At 34.5% G+C, this 19,690-nt stretch overlaps 1 protein-coding gene across 6 annotated transcripts in view; it reads right to left on the minus strand.

Annotated features, from left to right (window-relative positions):
- Positions 1 to 18,558, minus strand: part of LOC138080052 (platelet glycoprotein 4) — a 63,062-nt gene extending 44,504 nt beyond the window's left edge. For 2 of the 6 annotated variants that reach the window (XM_068972938.1, XM_068972933.1), the window contains exon 1: positions 18,435 to 18,558. The gene's annotated coding sequence lies outside the window, so the exon portion shown is untranslated. Of the gene's footprint in view, positions 1 to 687; positions 833 to 16,872; positions 16,963 to 18,434 lie in introns of those variants that run through there. The other 4 variants (XM_068972939.1, XM_068972935.1, XM_068972937.1 and 1 more) reach the window with 2 other exon arrangements.
- Between the last annotated feature and the right edge of the window lie 1,132 nt (positions 18,559 to 19,690).

Consider the following 19,690-nt stretch of genomic DNA (forward strand, 5'->3'; position numbering starts at 1 on the left):
ATTACCAAGTTTTATATAATTTATACAGTTATATAAATCAAAATGATTTGGAATTAATATAATTTACCATTCCCAGCAGCAAGTAAAATTCAGTGAGAATGAATTTTTTTTTAAATGCTGAAGAGGAATATATCCAAAATATACACTGCTGTTCATGTAGACAAAGTCAGGTTCACCAAAAAATTGTGACATTAAAAAATAGAAGATTAAATAAACCAAAGACTCTCTAAAATAATAAGTACTGAAGAATTGCATATTAGAAAGCATGTTGGCATAAGTGTGTCAAGTGACTTTTAAGAACTAATCCTACTGATTTTTATTTATGTTGATTTTCATTCATAAAACCATGCACAATTACCCTGAGAAGACAATAAAAGTTCTAAAGTAACAAAATTGGATAGTACATCATTTTAACAAAAACTGTTTATGCATAAACATAAGGTTTTAAACACCAAGAAGCAACATGACACTGATTATTAGACAAAGTTTTAATATTTCTTAAACATAATAGGTAAGGTTGATAACTTTGGAAACAACACAAACCTAGCTTTTAGGAAAAGCCTAATGATTTCAAAAAACAGTTCCTGCTTACTGCTGCTGTTCTTTAACTTTAAGGGTGTGTATATAATAGTGTCATCTCCTGTCATTTACGAGACAGAAATTTAAAAAAAAATCAGTATGACTTACCTTTAAAAAGACTAAGAAGTATTTTCCGATCAAATGTTCCAACATTTGAACAGTCAGTTCTTAGTAGGACCAAATGGTATCCTGCAGAAAACCCTACACTGAAATCCTCATTATAAAAAGTATGTGAGTTTAAATATACTTTAAAAAAAAAAAGAGAGAGAAAGGCAACGTCAGTCAGATCCCAATGAGTGTTTGTTCTAAAAGGAGTTTGAAAAAAAAAAAAGGAAACCCCACACTTCCCACTTAGAGTGTGTGGGAGGGGTGTGATAGGTCTTGAGGGTCTGTTTTTATATTGTAGCGCAGACCTATTACCTATATCTGAGATCTTCTGCTGTCTTTTTTTTTTTTTCCTTCTTTTGGCCATTTTCCCATCCAAGTAAGTCAGAGGCCAGAGAGACAAAAGGAGCTAGCTTGCTGAGCGGCCTTTCATATACAGTCATTATTCCAGATGATAAACCGGGCCTGGGGGTGGAAAATGTAAATTGGGAAGAATTACCTGCTTCTTTCACTTTCCTGCTTGAAAAACCTACTTCATGAAGTTTAAATAAAATGTACTTTCTATGCTTCATTTATTCAAAGTGTGTCAAGTCTAATGATTTTAAAAACAGTTGGACTTCGTCAATCAACAGGGATGACAAAAAGACTTTAAAAAAGGAAATAGCCTACTCTTCTAACTGGAAGCTCTTCACTATTTATTATTTTCTGTTAGTCTTACAGAAATTTCATGAGCAGAGCAAAATCCTCTATGAAAACCAAGAAGTTATATTTCTCTTAGATCTCTTTAGATAAAAAGACAATTTTAAATAATATTTAAATAAAATTTCATATCAAAAGCCATCCTAAATAGTAAAAGTATATAATGAAGTTACTTTTAAAAGAAAGGCATTATTTTAAAATTTCATCAAAAAAGAAGACCTTAAGCTTTTGGGGAGAAAAGACCCACATGTTAAAATCCCACTCTTAGAAAGAAATTCTCAGAATCCTACAGGGAAAATAAAAATCTTCAGGTTAAACTGTTATCTGTCAGACCAGATGAATAAATGCCTCTAACTCAGCCTTGAAAGACAACAGCATAACAATAACAGGCAGAAATACATTTACTTCATTAGATCATATTTAAACCAGTCCTCACTGGGCTGTTTGTGCTATTGCTTCTAGGCATGTGTTGTATTCTCTCATTTGCTAGCTGTGCAATACAACTGGAAAGGAACCCAAAGCAATATTTTACCTTGAGCATTGCTTTCTTTTTCCAGGATATTTTTATAGACAAATTTATTTAATAATTAATGTTATAGAAGTCTTTAGTTATATTGGGATTGTTTTTCCAAATATCACTTAATTAGGATAAAGTAGAAATGGCCTTGTGTAATCTCACTATGATTTATGCTTTTTAGAAAGAATAATTTAAAGATTTTAGATAATTTAAAAAGATGATTCCCTTATCACTGTGACATTTTATCTTTGTTATACTAATAAAAAGGTAATATAAAGGCTAGTTTAATAATTATTTTGATATTGAATATCTATTTTATTGTATTTAAGCTGCTTTGATAACATTTCCTTCTCAGCCTTAATTCTCACAAATATACACAAGTACACACGTACACAAATACCCTCCAGTGTGACAATTCAGAAATAGCCCACCAACACAGAAGTTCAGATGCTATTTTAAACAGCCTATCGTAAATGCACTGAAAGGATAATTAAATTATATAAAAAATGAACATTGTTAGAGTAAGATATTTCAGAAGAAATACCTGTAAAATTGATACTTAAGCTGACACTGAATTTACTTGGATTACTATTTCATCAGTAGTCTAATGACATCTAAATTCTTTGTCTTTGGAGAGGAAAATGTCACACTTTCCCATGAGCAGCCCAAAGAATCAAATTTGCATTCCCAGAGGCAGCTGTTAACTGTTTTAATACTGTGCACAACAGTTCCTGATACAGGAAAACACAGGAAACCCAGAGCCAAGTAAAAGCTGCAATCATATGTCTGTATTTTGAGCAAAATGTTCACCTTGAACAACAAGGCAGGAAACTGCTGCACCCATTTCTCAGTAATGCATGTTGGGGTTTTCATTTTTAAAAGATTATGTATATGCAGTATTTTTAAGGGATATTTTTATATGAGCATATACATTACCTTCTGTAAGTCCACTAGAACAGATGTAGCAGAATGAAAGCTCAAACTGTCAGTATGCTAAGTAAGCTTAGGCACAGTGCTTTGCAAACTTTTTACCTGGAAGATCACTTAGAATTTGGAATCAAACAGACTACAGTGACTTGCAGTGTACTACCACTAGCTATATTGACTGGGGATTAGGAGTTAACTAACAATTTATTCTTACTTTCTTAATCAAAAAATGGAGAAAACTAAGAGATCATAATAAGGACTAACTGAGGTGGATTGTGTGCAGCACTTGACAGGGGCCTGACTGTGAGGCAACGAAGTGCTTCCCTTCCCCTCAAGTCATTGTCCCTTTCTCCCTTCTGCTTTGATTACTGGAGATCACACAGCACCATCAGACAAGCATTTGGCTTCTTTTTTTTTTTTTTTTGGTTCTTTCTCTGCATTTGCTAGAATGTTGACTCCATGGAATGAGACCCTTGTCTGTTTATTGCACTGCTGAAGCCCCAGGAGCACAGAGCAGGCTCATAGCTGGTAATCAGTTGAATGACTGGATGCACATGATTGTCATAACCACAATAATATTTTTGAAAGAAATGAGAATGGCCAGAAATAAGAGGTTATTATACTGTTTGTTCATACCACAGATATACAGTGCTTTGAGATGAAGGGCATATGCTATGGAAGTAAATGGACCTAACTCAGAATTTGGAGTTCATCCCTTGCTAGAGTGTGTGACTTGTTGCTACTACCTTGCCTCTGTAAGTCATAGTGGAAATAGCCCCCTCTCAGAATTGTTGCAAAGGTGAGAGTAGTAATGTGACGAACTCAGTGCAGTTCTTGACATATATAGTATTTGTTTAATAAATAATTGGTATGGTGATCGTTTTCTATTAAGCAAATTTTTATTTTAGGGAATTCATTAAGGTAATATGGACAAGTAAAAAATATTGAATATTATAAAAAGGTGTAAAATGAGAAGTCTCATTCAAGCATCAATTTTATTCCTCAGAAGTGCCCAATGTTAGGTATGTCACTACCACCTAGGAATTTTATAAATTTTAAATGTACTTATATATATATAAACTTATATGTATATACTTATGTATGTTATAAACTTATAAGTATAAACATACAGCATACAGTCATCATTTTACTTATTTCCTAAGTAAAAACTTAAAAGTTTAAAACATACACACACGCACACGCACACACACACACACACACACATACATACATACATATATGGACTAAACCATATGCTGAATCACACTTTCTACAACATGTCTCTTTAATATCAAGGGACTTGGAGATATTTTCATATAATTGATAGTGTTAACTCTCTTTTTTCTTTCTCAATTATTGGAAAAAATAGTCCTAAAAATGTACCATTTTCTTTTAAATGACCAATATCATATGTAATAGAACTTTTGATTTTTCTTTTTCCATTCTGTTACACCTTTCTTCCCTGGTGGCTCAGAGTAAAGAATCTGCCTGCCACTATAGGAGACATCGGAGACATGGATTCAATCCCTGTGTCAGAAAGGTCCCCTGGAGGAGGAAATAGCAACCCACTCCGGTGTTCTTGCGTGGAGAATCCCATGGACAGAGGCGCCTGGCAGGCTACAGTCCATGGGGTTGCAAAGAGTTGGACATGACTGAACATACACACATAATGGAAAAACCTGAACAGATTTTTGGCTAACCAATTTGTTCTTTGAGCTTACAAAAGCAATGCTAAAAATTTATGTACATATCTAATTTTGTTTACTGTGCTAGGACACTAGTAAATGGCAGAAAGTGAAATTTCTGGGTGAGAAGTATGTACTTGTTTTGGCAAGGGGAGTTTTACCCGATTTCTGTTCATGCATGTATACAGCAACGTGTGAAAAGGCCCATCTTCATACATTGGTCACACTGGCTCATACTAAACTCCGTTTATAAGTACTTATTTTATTGTTAAATATTTGAGTGAAGTTTCACCAATTGTCTAAAGCATATTAGCATTTCTATTTTTAAACATTTGTGATATCTTTTCCTTATTAGCTAATAAGGAAATAACCAGTCTTCTGACATTTGACAATTTTTTTAAAAAAGTTTTTTGACTAAACTTTATTGAATTTTTAAGTTACTGAAAATTTCCATTTTTATGCCATTAACTTTCACAGTAATTCCCTTTTAAGTATTATGTCATGCTTTGAAATGCTTTCTCCAAAAATAGGAAAAATAATAAACTTTATTCTAGCATTTCTATGGTTTCAAAAATCCTTTAGAATATGTTTCTAGATTAGCTAATTCACGGCATATAACACTTGTGAAGTAAAAGAGTGAAGTACATTGAGTAATTATAAATATTGCAACATATCTGAGAAGCATACAATGGAAGCATAGTAGAAGAGGAATTGCATGGCATGGCCCAAGTTCTGACCACAGCCCTATTAATAATAATAACAATCATAGGTTTTGTGAATGAGCAGCCCACAGTCATAGTTCTCATTTCCTGTCTTGTCAAAGAGAGTAACTACAGAACCTACCTACAGCCTCAAGCTGACAAGCCACACGACAGATTTGTAAAGCTTTCTAGAGATTCTATGTAGTAGATAAAAACTTTTAATTGACCCTCTTTTATTTTTAACACTTCAGCAAATGAAAAGAATTTTAGTATCATGTGCATTAAAATTCTAGATTGTATGGTTAAGCAAAGACCTATAAATTATGATGATGATGCAATAACAGAGTTAACATGTATTGAGGGCTTATCTGCCAGTTGTTGAAATAAGTGTCTCATATAAGTTATCTTATTGACCTGTCATACAACCTTGCTATGTTTTTAGACAACTAGTTGAGGTCACACAGCTACTATGTGCCATAATAATAAAAACCCATATAGACTGACTAAGAGTCTATAGTCTTTCCGAAAGAAAAATGTGTATGTGTGTATATATATATATATATATATATATATATATATGAGTTCTTGATCAATACCTAATTTACATATCCTTTTTAGCACATTTGTTCAAGCTGAATAACAATTTTAAATAGCCTAATATAAGAAAATGATATTAAGTACAATAAACAAGGAATGAACAGTGAAAGTATTCTGTAATTAACAGTTAACAGAATTATTTTGAAATTAACTCAAAAAATAAAATTCATTCTGAAGACCTATAACACATAATACTGCACAGATACACTGTAAAGTATCTTAAAACTTTAGTTACCAGTGTAAAACCATAAGGCAAAATTTGATTTATCACTTTAATCCTTGGGATAACTAATCATGGAGATTTACACACACACATATTTATGTACATGTATAGCACACATGATTATGTGTGCTAACTAACCATGGAGATTTACACACACACATATTTATGTACATGTATAGCACACATGATTATGTGTGCTACATAAATAGATATCTATTTTTCCAAATGCTGCCCTGGTCATTATGGAAGTATTAAACCAATGACAGGTTCTATCTGTTTTATATGATGAGGTGGGGCTTCACATACCGGAATGAAATACATATGTACATAATTTAAAGAGACTAGTACATGCATAAGACATAGACATGATAATGCCAGTGAAAGCTTAAGAGATTAAAATGGAAGTTTTTAATACCGCTTTTAAAGGAAAATTTCAAAGGACTACATTAAGGATAATGCAGAATATCTGGGTCATTAAAGTTTAGCCTTAAGCTACATCATCTAATGAATCAAAGCACACGATCAAAGTATTGACAAACCTACTGCATTCATGATGCAAACTTTCCCCTGTGTTTCCTAGAAGCCATGGTAGGAGCCGTGTATAAAGAGAGAACACCTCTCTATATCTGGATAGATCTTATATGGGCAGGGCCATATAAATATGTAAATTCCACAGGCCTAAAAATGTTGGCAGATCTAATCTTTATCTGAACTGTTTGCAAAGCTGACTTAACTCTCTGAGGAGGTGGAGAAATGTCAACATTTAAACAATACTAAGAAACTTAAGAAAGTGTTAAGATTTGCATAGTTGTCAGTACAATTTGTGTTCATACAGTGGAAGGGAAATAATTAGGAGGGAACAACAGAAATCTTCAAGTAAGAGGATAGCTTGGCTTCAAAGCTTGGTGTTATGAAACAGTAGGGGGAAAATCAATAATCAATAACAAAATATAGGATTTAGTTAGTTAAACAATGTCAAAAAAGATTGAAAAAGTTATGTGAGCAATTAATTTGTAATTTCAAGGGGCAGAAATACTTAATTCTTTGAATTGAGGGTACAACAAAGTTTTCTTTTGAGACATGTCATCTACGTTATAAATGGTCCCTGTAGGGTCTTAAAAAGGAAATAAAATAATTTTAAGAAGAGTTAGAGAATCAATTTACACATTCACATTGGTTGATGGCTTGATCAAAATGATATGCTTTAAAATGCTAAAGGATGTTTTTCACTCTTTTTAACTACCAGCAGAAAAAAAAAAAAACTTAAAGAGCATGATGAATGTTTAAAACCAGGAAAGAAATCAGATGGATAATGAGAACAATAATTCTGTTCCATTTACTAAAAACGAGACAACCATACTCTAGTCCATCTTTTTCACAATTTTGTTGTCTGTGCCAACTGATAATCTGTTAAATTTGGAGATATACAACACTTGGGTGTCAGATTCCTGAAAGAGTTAAACTCATATACATGCATACACACATGCGCGCACACGCACACACACATTTTCCAGGGACAGGGAAGCATAATCAAATTCCTTTTTAAAGCTGAGAAAATACTTTCTAAGAAGCATGTCATATAATAATAATTTTAGAAATCACCACATAGGAAATAGTACATTCCTAATGCCTTTCTTTTTCTGTTTGCTTGAAATGGAAAAGTTTGATCCTTCTCCCCTGACACTTTTAAAAAACATTTGGTACAAACCTTGCATTCGAGGGGCACAGCAGTATGAAACAGTCTATCATTCTATCATGTATACTATCATGTAAGAATTGAATCGCCAGTCTATGTCTGACGCAGGATACAGCATGCTTGGGGCTGGTGCATGGGGATGACCCACTGAGATGTTATGGGGAGGGAGGTGGGAGGGGGGTTCATGTTTGGAAACACATGTAAGAATTAAAGACTTTAAAATTTAAAAAAATTTAAAAAAATAAAATAAAATGGTCAAGGTAAAAAAACAAAAACAAAAACAAAAAAACAGTCTATCAAACCCTAAAGTGAAAATGTTAGTCGCTCAGTCATGTCTAACTCTTTGTGACCCCTAGACTGTAGCCTGCCAGACTCCTCCACCATGGGATTCTCCAGGCAAGAATACTGAAGTGGGTGGCCATTCCCTTCTCCAGAGGATCTCCCCAACCCAGGTCTCCAGAATTGCAGGCAGATTCTTTACCATCTGAGCCACCAGGGAAGGCCATCACAGTCAAATCAAATCATCATTTCCCCAGATTTGTTCTCAGAGACTTAAGGAGCAGATCTGCTTGTGGTCAAGCCTGAGTTTTCTGTCTTTCAAGAGGCCAAGGAGTTTGGATTAGAGTGCTACTTCTCAAATAAACTTCTTCGGAGAACTTGAAATGTATTAAGATTTCGAAGAATCCATAAGTATTCAAAGTTGGAACATCTTACTCTAATTGTATTTTTCATTTTGAACAAAGCCTCATATAATAGCTTGTAGAAACAAACCAATTCTTGTAACATATATGCACACCCAAATATAGAGTGTATATCTATCTATGTAGTAAAACTTCTGGAAGCAAATGTTTTCCTGGAAATGTTATAAATCTTTAAAATTCTTTCTATATATCTTATTTTCATGACTGTGTTCTGTAAATCATAAACATGAAAACCTAAACAGAATAAAAATGGAAGACTAGTACTGTTTAATGCATAAGGTAGATTTCATAAAAATTCAGAATTCTAAATTAGCAGAACCCTGCAATTGTCCTGCATGTTTCTCCGTGACACATTTGGTTAGCTGCTTAAATGAAGCAAATGACAAGTACTCAGGAGTATAGTAACACTTTCTCTTTAGTATCTGCACAAAATTTAGTAAATTTTAAGGAAAAGAGAAGTTCAACTTACCTATTAAACTTCATTTTAGCACTCACATGTTAGTAACCACATTAAAGTTTGCTTCACATTAGGGGGCATTGACAATGGCTTGGATAAAGGAATTTACCTTAGGTTAAGTAGAAAGAAATCTTCCAATTCTTAAGTAGGTTTAGGTAACATCAGCCTTGTCTTTATGAAAGGGTCTGTCATCCTCAGTGTTCTCCAAAAGGCAACCAAGGACTCAAATTGTGCATCCTCTTAACAGATCCCCGAACTTCACTTTGTTAGGAGGTTGTGATTTAAGTAAACAGCAAGTTACGGAATCTGAATTGCTGTGGAATGTCACCCTCAAATGACTCTACTGGCCCTGCTAGTTCTGCACTGCTTGGTACATGTAGCCTCAGAGATTGTTCTAACAACTGTTTTCTTGGCTTTCAGGACATTCAGTCGTGGTATTTAGTAAGCAAACTCTGCTACTCCACAATACCTCCTGTTCATGGATAAAGGTAAAAATGTTAATCAAGATCCTATGGTATCCCAATGTGTTTCAGTGTATTCTGTAATATTCCTTTTGTTAATGACACACAGAAAATTCCTAATCCCAGTGTATTCACTCTGAATATCATTGTTTTCCAATCTGTGTATACAAGGTTTGGAACACAGTCCTTCAAGTAGTCCAAGGACTAAAAACATTTTCTGGACAGGTTCCAAGACTGCTGCAGGCCTGTTTTTCCTCTCATTTTCTGCAACCCCTCAGGGAAAACTGGATAATCACAGTAGGTTGTAGAAAAGAGGATTACATTAAAGTAATATTTGGAGGTGAAATAAGCCCATGGAAACCATACCATTTCATGCAACTCAAAATTAAAAGCCACTAAATATTTCCCATGTTATAAAGAAGCCTGTCCCCCAATACTATTTTTATGTTTCAGGATAGATTTCTCTCCTCCACAAGCTTCCCAGTTTTCATTGTTTTCCTTTTTTTCTTCCTTGGTTACCTTGCGTTTATCTATCCTAGTTGATTTTTATTTGACATCTCATTTTTTATCCAATAGTTTTTCAAAATTCAGTGTGGTTTTAGGTATGTAAATTTGGAATTGCATGCAAATTAACTTACTACAATTATAAAATCACAGCTATTCCTAAATTACCAGAAACCATAAATTCATTTGGCCCTTCACACCTTTTATTGATATGTTCACATTACCCACTTAACTGGTAGTTTTGCTGTGAAAAACATCCACCCTCCAGTGGTAGTTCAGTACACAATCACAGATTTCCATATATTACCAAAAATATTTTGGTTATGACTGAACCATATTCTGCCATTTATTCTTTTAATCTCATATTACCATCCTGTTGGAGTAGGAAATGGCAACCCACTCCAGTTTTCCTGCCTGGGAAATTCCATGGACAGAGGAGCCTGGCAGGCTACAGTCCATGGGGTCGCAAAGAGTCAGACCTGATTGTGCACACACACCTTACCATCCTGTATAGTAGAAAACATTTAAATTCTTTAAGCTCTGAAACAAAATAAAGATTAAAACAAAATAGAAGATCAAACTAAATTTGTGCTATTTACTGAAATTTCTCTGGCTCGTTTGCCATGTCACGTAGGTTAGGGAAAAAAATACTGTAGTGATTTTCTTTGTAAGTGTTTTGGTGCAAACTAATTACAGGGAAACCTTTTCTTTTTGTGATAAACGATTCCACCATTGAAAATATCATCCTTTCAGACAATCTTCATCCAATATCAAGTGATTAAAATTAAAATTGAAAATAGACAACATAGTTTTTTAAAAATTCCAATGCATATGTGTTGAGATATGTTTTAGGGAACTGGCTTCAGTTGTAAAGATGAAACATAATGATTAAATATAACTAAATTCAGCCTTTTGATTAAATCATAACCTTTAAGGGATATTTCCACATGTTTAAGAATTTCCCAGAGGAAAGGAAGATCATAATGTTTCTTCAAGAACTTATCCTAGCCTAACAGATCATTCAGTTCAGTTCAGTCACTCAGTCGTGTCTGACTCTTTGTGACACTCTTTGCGACACTGAATCGCAGCACTCCAGGCCTCCCTGTCCATCACCATCTCCTGGAATTCACTCAGACTCGCGTCCATCGAGTCAGTGATGCCATCCAGCCATCTCATCCTCGGTTGTCCCCTTCTCCTCCTGCCCCAATCCCTCCCAAAATCAAAGTCTTTTCCAATGAGACAACTCTTTGCATGAGGTGGCCAAAGTACTGGAGTTTCAGCTCTAGCATTATTCCTTCCAAAGAAAGCCCAGGGTTGATCTCCGTCAGAATGAACTGGTTGGATCTCCTTGCAGTCCAAGGGACTCTCAAGAGTCTTCTCCAACACCACAGTTCAAAAGCATCAATTCTTCGGTGCTCAGCCTTCTTCACAGTCCAACTCTCACATCCATACATGACCACTGGAAAAACCATAGCCTTGACTAGACGGACCTTAGTCGGCAAAGTAATGTCTCTGCTTTTGAATATGCTATCTAGGTTGGTCATAACTTTTCTTCCAAGGAGTAAGTGTCTTTTAATTTCATGGCTGCAATCACCATCTGCAGTGATTTTGGAGCCCAAAAAAATAAAGTCTGACACTGTTTCCACTGTTTCCCCGTCTATTTCCCATGAAGTGATGGGACCAGATGCCATGATCTTCGTTTTCTGAATGTTGAGCTTTAAGCCAACTTTTTCACTCTCTTCTTTTACTTTCATCAAGAGACTTTTCAGTTCCTCTTCACTTTCTGCCATAAGGGTGGTGTCATCTGCATATCTGAGGTGATTGATATTTCTCCCGGCAATCTTGATTCCAGCTTGTGATTCCTCCAGTCCAGCGTTTCTCATGATGTACTCTGCATATCATTAGTATATCCTACGTAGTTAGAAGTAACTGATGTTCTAGAAACCATGAGCAACTGACTTTGTTTTCGGAGATGACTCACAACACTGAATACAGAAGAAAAGATTCAAAAGTTTCCTCCATATTTTGTTTTATAAAACATGTATTGTCATGGTACTAACATGATATTTCCATGTGGTCACAAAGAGTTGGACATGACTGAGTGACTGAACTGAACATGATATTGCCTCTAAAAATGTCAATGTTCTATTTAATATTTTTTATTAAATCCCTATTTAATTGTTGTAAGTTAAAGCATTATACTCTGATGCTGGGAGGGTTTGGGGACAGGAGGAGAAGGGGACAACAGAGGATGAGATGGCTGGATGGCATCACTGACTCGATGGACGTTAGTCTGAGTGAACTCCGGGAGATGGTGATGGACAGGGAGGCCTGGCGTGCTGTGATTCATGGGGTTGCAGGGTCGGACACGACTGAGCGACTGAACTGAACTGAACTGAAAGCGTTATAAGCACTTCAGTGTTATAAAAACATACATCTCAGGACTCACAAAAGCTTTGCTCTTTTGTTCAGTATGGGTGGGAATGATCTTTTCACTATTATCTCTCCCCATCTTCCTATTTATTTGTAATAAGGAAACATGTACGAATGCTGCCAGGAACCATCTTAGAACTTCAAGGAAACTAGCTTGAAAGCCAACACCCAAATAACAGGCAAGAGCAAATAAGTTCAAAAGAACCAACAGTTTGATCTAACTGTGCCTACAGAGTGCTAACTCTGAAGTTTTTTAGTTAAGCTGTACCCTAAATCCCTGAATTGATACAATGGTTTGAGTTGAAAACACTCAAACTTATATCCTGAGATTCTATGTAAATTGTGAACTGTAGATCACAAACATTTTAAATAACTAAACATCTAACCAAATTTCTCCTCATTAACTATCATCAAGAAATGTGGTTTAATCAATAGGTCCCTAAAAAAAAGGAAATAAACAGTCCCTACAACATGGTTTTGTATACCATGTGCAACAAGCAGAGATCTTAATATTAAGCACATACAAAAAGCCACGTGACTATATTTATTCATCTTTATATCTCCAGAATGCTTTAGTGTCCTACTCATACAAAGTATAACAAAAAAGCTCAGTTCATTATATACTCATTTATGACTTCCAAGGGAGAGGTCACAGTGGAACTCTCTATAATATATTCACTGAGAACTGTGTTGGGAACATTTACTTTTATATGCCAGATTTTAAAATAGTTGCTTACACATAATAGGTATTCAGATACTCATCAAATAAATACTGAAAAACCTATACTACAAGTGTCACAACATACATTAAAGAGACATGGGTATGTTAAATACTTTGGCAGAATATATTTACTTTTCCAAGATATCCAACATAGAATTTAAAAGGACTAGTTATCTGAATTATTAAACAGTCAGGTTCTTCCACACTGAAAAATATTTATTCTCAAGGAGGGCTTACTTCTATTGTTCCACAGATATGTATTGAGTAACTGCAGTACAAGGACAAACAATATACCACTACACGATAAGCTTTTCTCAAATATTTTAAATGGTCAAATGTGCCAATTATGTTTATATCTTCACTGCCAGGAACAGACATATTGATTAAAGTGAAGATTTCAAAAATTTATGAAAATAATTCAATCATAGGCCAAAAATAATGATTAAATATAGATCATTCCTTGTATTAGGTTTTTTGCCAATCAAAAATTCTAAGTCTCCTGAGTATTATACTCTACCATCTAATTTTACATGCCAATCTACTATCTATTTATAAGCTAACGTGTGATCCCTTGCTAATAGTTTGATCCCTTTGGGTTATTTAGTCCATTTGTACTGGACTGTTCACTTATTTTGTTAAAAAATATCCGATTGCACAAATGCACCTCTGTTGAGGGTGCCAGGGTAGCCCAATCATTGGACCCTTAAACAAGGACCTCTGAGAACTGGCTTTTCTGTTCTGATGACAATTAATTTAACTAAAATAGCCCAATTTTTGTCTTCCTACTTGTTTCCATCTGTGAGATGAGATATATCATCATTAACATCGGCACTACCCAGTTAAACTGATATACTAGAGGGGTCAAAAATTTTATCAGTTGCACAATTCTGTAGAAATAAAGTGTAAAGAAAAATTGAAAATAGCAGCAAATGCATCCTTATCCCATAAAAACCTAAGTCACACTGACTCTTTTATTCTCCTCAAGAGAATTTTTAATATGACAAACTCTTATTAAATATCAACAAAATGCATAAATGCCAAAACCCAGGAGAAAAGGACAGTAACTAAAACCTTATAGGACTCTAGTCTCAGGAGAGGCTGCTGGGTCTACCTGTGCTATTGGCTGTGATAAACATGAGAGTTGAAATCAACAGGAGATAAGAAAAATACAGTTCCTACATATGAAGAGGTACAGAGAAGATCGCTGTTGCTGAACAACAATGTAAAAAACTGGTAAACTGCAGATACTATTAAAATCACAAAACATGCCTTAAATCAAAGGGGGCAAATAGTTAAAAATATACTACAAAGAGCAAATATTTAGACTGACGATGAGATTACATTCCCATCTTTTCCATTATTGGAAAAATGTGCTTTTCAAATAAATTAATTTTCTAATACATTTGTGTATACAAATTACACAGCATATTACTTAAGGCTTAAGATTTTAAAGAGAATGTGGTAAATAATTTTAAAGAAATATATTTATATGTGAAAAGGGGGTTTATAATGCAAAATAAGAATATCATTAAAATGCACTTCATATAAATGTATGGATAAATTTATGGATTTATAAATATTAAAGAAGTCATTTATAGAGCCTTTTTATTATCACATAGATTATACACTGTACTAGCCTAACTTTCCCATGCTTCTAATTTAGTGCAAATCTTACATATATATAATCAAATGTAGGCAATGGGATAATAACTAGGTGACATAACAAATTTCAAGTAACTAAAATTACATAGTGAGCTTACGCTTAATGTTCTTATATTTGCTAGCTATTGTAAGTTATTCTTTTCAAAATTTGGTAAACTGTAGTATTATTTAGCTTGATTGTGTGAATAATAAACAGTCATGTGATTGGAATATTCATACTAGAAAAATATGGAGATTTGGCAAAATGCCAGGTAAGTTAGTTTTGCATTCCCTGATAAGTTGGGTTGCTATAGCAAGCCCGTAGTCACTGGGTTTCTAAGCAACCTAAGACTCCACAGACTTGAGATACTTAGGAGTCCACTGATCTTTCATCATCCTTAAGGGAAAAATCTGAGAAACTGTGGTACCAATCTCAGTGGAAGTTTCCCCAATTATCCAGTAGAGCAGTGACCTTTATACAACGTCCCCTGTATTGATAGATTTAATTTATTAAATAATGATGTTCATACTAGAGAATTAATTGATTACCCAAAGTGTTAAGTAGATGAAATTGGGAACGGGAAATGATCAATACCTAGTTTGTTGTGGGCAAACAAATGTGTGTTGAGTGAATAAACAAGATTCAACACATAATCCAACCCTCCAAAGTGATTTACATAATGCTGGCATTCATAAAGTCCTTAACTTTATATATATATTAAATATATCTGTTTAGTAGCATTACTATAAAGCATGCATCTCAGTTTTTTTATTTTGTAATCATTTATATTTAGGTAACATACATAATTGTAAGTCTGCAGTTATTTGTGAGTTTAATTCAAAATATTTAATTATGGGTTGTCTGGAATACTTATGTAACAATATTAACTACCAAAATGTCAATTAGAATTGTATCCATCTAAGATGCAAGCTGAGTTGTGAATTGTCCCTTGAATAATCTTTTATTAACATTTCCTGTCCTTTTCTATGTTAAACACTTCCTTGAGTCTGCTGTCTTGACACAGTACTCTGAGGCAAACCGTTGCATCCAATTTTAATTTACAGTTTCCAGCTATTTAAGATAATCACAATGAAATAAAATTAAGTTAGGCCAATGCTGTCTGTCCTTACAAAACACTGTATCATAATATAGGCTGAAATAAAATGTCATTAATAGAAATGATTACATGTGACCAATAAAATGATTAAGTCTGGAATCTAGAAAATTTTACCTAATTCTTATACCTGGTTTTCTCTGCCTCCCGTTGTCATTTTATGTAGCTTGTTCTTGCCATGAAAAACATCGTGACAATTATTTGCAAAGAGAAAATTGGCTTTAATTTAATGGCAAATTTTAAAATGTTACTGCTTATATCCTGTTAGCTATTGCATTAAAGATTCAGTAGCCCAAGTCAGGTGTACAGTATGATGACTGAGTTTCCCTAACTTGAGTATAAAATAAAATTCCAAAGTCACCTGTCTAGCAAGTCACAGTAAACCTTAGTAGACTAGATCCATTCCAGGAATGTCCCAGTACAAAGTGCCTGTGACCTCTGCTGGTTGGTGGTGTTCAGTGTCCAAGTCATGTCCGACTCTTTGCTACCCCCATGGACTGCAGCACACCAGGCTTCCCTGTCCACGGGGGAGGATAGATTCTTTCTCCAAGACTGAAAAGAACAACTGCTCTGCCTTACAATCTTAATATGAGAGTCCCAAACCTATACAATAATATTCATTATAAATGCCTCTTCAGGTAAAAGTGGTCATCTATAATTTAAGTCTTCCTGGGCATGTATTTTCTTTAGAATAAAAGATAGCTTTTGATCTTTTAATATATTGCTCTACTAGCAATATTGCAGCATGTATACAAGCATAGATGTGTTGGAAGGTTTAGACAATTTCAAATATTTTTGAATGTCCTCTTATCTAATATTTAGTTATTACTGATAACATCATAGCAAAATTACAAAACCTGACCAACTCCTTCTGTTTTCTTTTAGACACAATGTCTTATCTAAAAGCTTGGGACAGGCTTCCTTAATATCTATACTATCTCGAATACTCTATTCATTAGGACAAGAGGAAAAATGCACATACAACTTAAACTGGACAAGAACAATGCAAAAATCAGATCAAAGTAAGAGACTTTAGTATTACAGGCACTGGTTTTGAGTCCTACTTTGTTAGGTTAGATAACTTCACAGTGATAATATAGGTGTAATTACCAGTTGGAAGTCCGATGAAAAAGTGCAAGGCCACCAGTGTCAACGCACTTTCAGAATGCTGGTTGGAGGACAACGAAATTAACACTGATGACTCTTGTCGTGTCTGCCTCAAGTGCTGGGTCAAATCACTGCTGTACATCACTCAGCCCCACCTCCAAGTATCCAAGAATGGCTGTGGGATTTTGATTGACACTCCAGTGAGGCAGTGGGATTCCTAAACCAAAGTAAACCCTGCAGCTTGTGTTTGCCAAGCTCTCTAGCTTGAAAATAAGCTTCTCTTCTCCTGGTTCTTTCCTTAAAAAAGAAACAATTACTCTGTGATGCTTAAAGGAACACAGAAGCAACTCCCTCTCCAGAGATATCCCTACTTATTTGCTTATAGCAATTCCCTTGACTGTCTTCATCCTTTGTCTCTGTTTAGGACTTTATAGTCTTCACAGGAACCACATAACAACATTGCACACTGGCCTTCAGGATAAGAAACAAGGCATCAGTGAATATTCTAGTTTGTGGAAAGCTGGAGATGATAGCAGCCTTGGGCAGGGCTTTGCAAAATGGACAAGCTCAAGTTTATGCTAGTTATGACATTCTTTTTTCATGTAAGATTAGCAATGTTTGGTGACTATGCTATTATATATGCAACTCATAAGAATGAAGAAACTAAGATAAATATATTCTAAAAGCAAATCAAGCCATTACAGTATATGCTAAATTAGATAAAAATATATGATTTTCTTGATAGTACTTAAGGCATTAATTCTCTAAGGATTAAAGTTAATGACATATATCCTCATATACACACCCACACACATACTTAATGAAAATCTGTTACGTGTCTACTGTGTTCTTAGAATCCTGTCATCAAGAAGAAGAAAGCCTGATCCTTCCAGTGAGATTTTTTGTAATGTACTTTAAAACTTTGCAAATAAAATGCAATTATGAAGTATTGAATACTTTTAATCTAAGTGGACAGCTAACCTAGTTGAAAATATGCATTCTAGAACTGTTTACTTAGCATATAATCAAAATATGTATTTTAGTTGTCTTTTCTCCTAAACTCTGGAAATTTTCACAATAAATATAACAGAGAGGTTTTCACTGGTGAAATTAATGGCTTCAGAGATTTATGAACTGACCAGAAAAATTACTGGCTAACTATCCTTATATCACAGGCTATAAAAACCCACCAAGTTCATTGTCTAGCTCTTGATTTCAGGGCATTCCTGGCGGCCTGACTGGGATTGGATAGTTAGCTGAATTCTATAGTTAGCATGTTGTGTGTGCCCCTGATGAAACTTCCAGGCAAGAACTACTGGGACACTTAAAAGGACAGAGAGTGGGTACTTCACAAATCCCATGGAACAGGTTGGGGAACCTTGCTACTTAACTGCTACTTCCCTGCTTCTGTTAGAAGCCAGTACTGCGAGGGCTTTCTTTGTACCTGTTTTGAGAAAGATCTGTAGCTCTCCCCACTGTTATTTATTGAAAACTACCAATATTTACCAAGATAACCCAGTAACAGTGTGTGCCCAAATTGGCTTGGATAGTTTAGCAGCACTTACCTTAAGGAGCTCATCTTCCAGAGATGTAGCTTAGACACAGGGGACAGTTACACATGAAGATTCTAGAGTAGACAACCACAAGGCTCTGGGCTCACGAGACATCCACATTTACTCAGTTATAAATAGCTGTGACTCTTAGTTCAAAGACCTTTCACCCACTTCCATGTATGACACATTTTTTCTCTCTTGCTTGTGACTTTATCTTACAAAATGTGAAAAAATTTTAAGAATCATCTAATCTTGATCATTTAACAGAAAGTTTCAGGGATCTGAGGAAATGCTCGTCTTACATTGCCCTAAGAGTAGTTAAAAAAACAAAGCCTCTCAGCTAAAATATCGCTCTCTTTTTCTCCTGATGTTTCTTTTTGTTTATTTTTATTTTGTATATTTCACCTCTTTTCACATATCTTCTCCCAGGATCTGGCCTGATATTTGCTAGTGTATTACTTTAATATTGTTTGTATGTCCTTATACTTTCAGAAGTGCTAGTCAATTTAATATTAATTTCCTGGGTAATTGGAAAAGTTTATACCTCTTTGATTCCCATATACTGTACCCCGTTACTAGAGTGAGGTTAGTTTTTTCTAAATTATTCTGGTTCCAGTGCTCTTGCCTTTTTAAATTTTATTTTAAATATGCTTTTAAAATTATCTAAATAAAATTATTAAATATAAAAACAATACTATTTATTCCTCCTTATAAAGACAACTTGAAAAGTTCTGGGACAGGATAAGGGGGAGGACAAGTATGTGTTGACATATTATTATGGATCAGTTGTCAGGCTGAATACTTCCATGTTATTATTTAAATCTATAGAAAATTCTGTAATTAGGTATGGTTAGCCTACATTCCTACAGAGGAGACAACTGACAGAGAAAATTAGAAAAATTAGATAAATGCTAACATTTCCAGCATTTGTATGAAATGTATCACCTGAGGTTTATGCATCCAGGTGACAAGTAATATCAAAGATTAGTCAGAAGACATAAGGATGCATGATCATGAAAGGCAGTTTTTGCCCTTATCTAAATCCTAACCTTGTGTCAGTATAAATCTCTCAGCAGATGCATTGTGCTATGCTACTCTGATGTTTCAGAATTATTCGTTTTCATATACAAATTATAGTTAAAAACTCATTGGTTCACAGAATTACTTAAGAAACTATTCCTTCTTGCCACCAGATATTCCTGGGTCCAGAAATTATGAAAATAAAACTCTAGCTTCATGGAATGGCAGACACATAGAAAAATTATTAT

Source organism: Capricornis sumatraensis, chromosome 5 (assembly GCF_032405125.1).
Source record: "Capricornis sumatraensis isolate serow.1 chromosome 5, serow.2, whole genome shotgun sequence".
Taxonomy (NCBI): domain Eukaryota; kingdom Metazoa; phylum Chordata; class Mammalia; order Artiodactyla; family Bovidae; genus Capricornis; species Capricornis sumatraensis.